This window comes from Nyctereutes procyonoides, unplaced genomic scaffold, assembly GCF_905146905.1.
Source record: "Nyctereutes procyonoides isolate TBG_1078 unplaced genomic scaffold, NYPRO_anot_genome, whole genome shotgun sequence".
In the NCBI taxonomy this organism is placed as follows: domain Eukaryota; kingdom Metazoa; phylum Chordata; class Mammalia; order Carnivora; family Canidae; genus Nyctereutes; species Nyctereutes procyonoides.
In genome coordinates, this window is record NW_026575135.1 from 65,520,230 (window position 1) to 65,523,700 (window position 3,471).

Below are 3,471 nucleotides of genomic sequence, written 5' to 3' on the forward strand. Positions count from 1 at the left end.
ATGGTAATTGGAAAATGAGAAAGAATGAAGGGGAAATGTACTTGGGGGCTGATTCTTTATTCATTCATCCAGTTAATAACATAAAAATATTTTCCAAAGCTAAGCAGGTAGTTGATGTGAAACTGAGTTAGGTGTTTGAGGAGAGACTAGAGCCCTTGTCTGTTGGAATCTTAACCAGTGCTCTGGACCTTTGGTGACTGATATTGACGGATAATACAACCAGAACAAGGGCTAGTTTTTGAGGAAATAGCCTGAGTTCCATTCTACTTGAGTAAAATCAAGGGCCTATGAAATATTTGCCTGGGATATCCATGAAGCAGGTGGACATAAAGGTCTGACATTGAGAGGAGAACTGTCTGAGCTAGAGGTACCAAATTAGGTGTCATTGTATTACATACAAAACCTGGAGTCAATATGAATTTACCTCACTCATTTTGTCTACAAAGCATGTGCTTGTTAGCTAACAAGTAGAGGATTTAAAGAGAAGGGCACCTAGAGACACTGGATATTTAAAAGTTAGATGTAATCTCAATATTGGCCTGTGAGCTGGTTACATAGAGGAGGAGAAACAGAGAAGACCAAAAAGGACCAATTAGTAAGAAAAGAGGAAAACCAGTGGAACTGATGTCACAGAATTCAAAGAAAGAGAATGTATGTGAGCAGAAGGTCAACTATGTGCAATTCAGCTAAGAAGTCAAGAAAAATAAGGTAGGAAAGTCCCCCAGAGGCTTTCACGCATAGAAGTGTTGTTGAGTTTCCAAGTCGGTGAAGTATTGCTAACAAAGCACTGAGCATTGGTTTTGAAAAAGGAAGTATGAGTAATAAATGCAGATTTGGACTCTGGATTCTAGTAGAAGTTGCCCATGGCATCCGGTTGTAAAGTCAGGTTTAAATGATTTGGGATTGTCAGCTGGAAACTTTGGAGTTCTCCATTTAAGAGTGATTTGGAGGAGTAAGGACAAGTATGGTCTTTAACATTGGAGGATGCCCAACGTTTATATTCTGGCCCCACAAACATAGAGTTCAAACAGGGTTGATTTGATCTTTGTTCCTCTTCCCTTTGATTTCCTTTCACACACTAATCTCCTCTTAAATGTCCCTTTTTGAGAGCAGTGAGTGTGAGTGTGTGTGTGTGTGTGTGTGTGTGTGTGTGTGTGTGTCTTTGGGAGGGCACAGTTCAAGGGAAAATGGGATAGTCTTATTGTTGGAATATGGAATTAAGATATGTATCCAAGCCATTCTATGGGACAATGTATGACATAACTGAATTTAAAAGCAAATATTGAAAGTCATATCACAGATGAATAATATGCTTTATAATTTGATGAGGAAATTATTAAATTTTATTATAAAATCATAAACACCCATACCACATTCTGATTTCATAAAGATGGTTGATTTTAGAAAAACAACTGCTAAAAGGTCATTTCTGCAAAAATATTGTGTGGAAAATAGTAGGAAAAAAACCCACCTTCTGACCACTTTACTATTATATGTGAATAAGGATTTGTTTATTGTTGTATTATATTTATAAAATGAAATTGATATTAGAAAAGAAAGAAATGGTGAGGAAAAGGAATGCTCTACTTCATTAGAAAGTTTTCCTATTTTTGTAAAAAAAAAAATCTTTGCTTCTTCAACCATTCTTTTTGAAATATAGAACTTATACCACAGAAGCAGTGGCATCTGCGGTCTACAAACTGGCATATCATTTATTTTGCCTGATTTCTTAATTACTGAGCCTGCTGTATACGGTACCAAAATTTATAGACTTTGCCAGAGGCATTTTGTCATTTTACCCAAGATTTGTATAATTTATTTTCGATGTGGTGGACATGATCCTGCATTAAATTATCTGTGCATCTATTTCCTAAAATAACTGAATGTAATAAATAAGTATTTTGATTTCAAAACAGAAGTCGATTCTGGTCAGGTTTACGGAAAAGTGAGCCGTTTGAAAGAATTCATTCATTACTTTCCTTTATTCAGCAAATCTACACAGAGCACCTGCCATGAGCTAAGCCCTGTTCTACAGTTAGGAGTAAATCAAGGAACAAAGCAAAGTTTTTGAAGTATATTTCTATTAGGGAAGACAGACACCAAATAAACAAATATGTAATATGTTGCATGGTAAAAAATATCAAGAAAAAATAATATCAAGTAAAGCAGAGGCAGCGAGGGTGGGGGGTGGGGATGGCGGCTGCCATTCCGCAGCGGGCCTGCACCATGGAGCAGGTGCTCAGCGAGCAACTACCCAAGAATCACGTTATCAAGTTTCTACAGGACCACGTTTCAAATTTGTTTCTTGCAGAACATAAATTATTAGGAAACATTAAAAATGTGGCCAAGACAGCTAACAAGGACCATTTGGCTACAGCCTACAACCATCTTTTTGAAAGTAAGCGTTTCAAAGGTACTGAAAGTATAAGTAAAGTGTCTGAGCAGGTGAAAAATGTGAAGTTTAATGAAGATAAACCCAAAGAAACCAAGTCTGAAGAGACTCTGGATGAGGGTCCACCAAAACATACAAAATCTGTCCTTAAAAAAGGAGGTATTGTTCACTGCTGGTATACAGGAACAGTACAGGATGGAACTGTTTTTGATACTAATAATATTCAAACCAGTTCAAAGAAGAAGAAAAATGCCAAGCCTTTAAGTTTTAAGGTTGGAATAGGCAAAGTTATCAGAGGATGAGATGAACCACTCTTAAGTATGAGTAAAGGAGAAAAGGCTTGACTAGAGATTGAACCAGAATGGGCTTATGGAAAGAAAGGACAGCCTGATGCCAAAATTCCACCAAAAGCAAAACTCATTTTTAAAATGGAATTAGTGGGGGGGAGGGAGCAAGATGGCGGAAGAGTAGGGTCCCCAAGTCACCTGTCCCCACCAACTTACCTAGATAACTTTCAAATCATCTTGAAAACCTACGAATTCGGCCTGAGATTTAAAGAGAGAGCAGCTGGAACGCTACAGTGAGAAGAGTTCACGCTTCTATGAAGGTAGGAAGACAGGAAAAAATAAATAAAAAGCATCCAAGGGGGAGGGGCCCCACGGAGCCGGGCTAAGGCCCCCCATCGAGAGCTCCAGGACCGGATCCCCCTCTCAGAGAAGCAGGAGCTTCACCAATCTTCCGGGTTGGAAAGGCGCTCGCAGGGAGTTGCAGCAGGACCCCAGGAGGGGCGGGGGTGCCCTCAGGCTCCCTGGGACACTAACAGAGGGAGAGCCCCCACACCCAGCGGCCCAGCTCCCGAAGGGGCTGCAGCGCGCCTGGCGGGGCGTGGGAGCAGCTCAGAGGCGGGACAGGCAGAGGCTCGGCGGAAGGGGCTGCGCTGCCTCGGGAGCAGCTTCGGCTGCGGCTGGATTGGTGGCAGGGAGCGGGATTCCAGGAGCGCAGGCCCGGGAGCCCAGGGCGCTGGGGACACAGCCCAGGATCCTGAGCTCCCCCCGGGACAGGCAGAGGCTGGGAGGACA

General features: G+C 41.6%; 1 pseudogene; it reads left to right on the plus strand.

Moving 5' to 3' along the window:
- The first annotated feature begins 2,193 nt into the window (after positions 1-2,193).
- LOC129495215 (peptidyl-prolyl cis-trans isomerase FKBP3-like) lies at positions 2,194-2,826 on the plus strand (annotated as a pseudogene).
- The last annotated feature ends 645 nt before the right edge of the window (positions 2,827-3,471 follow it).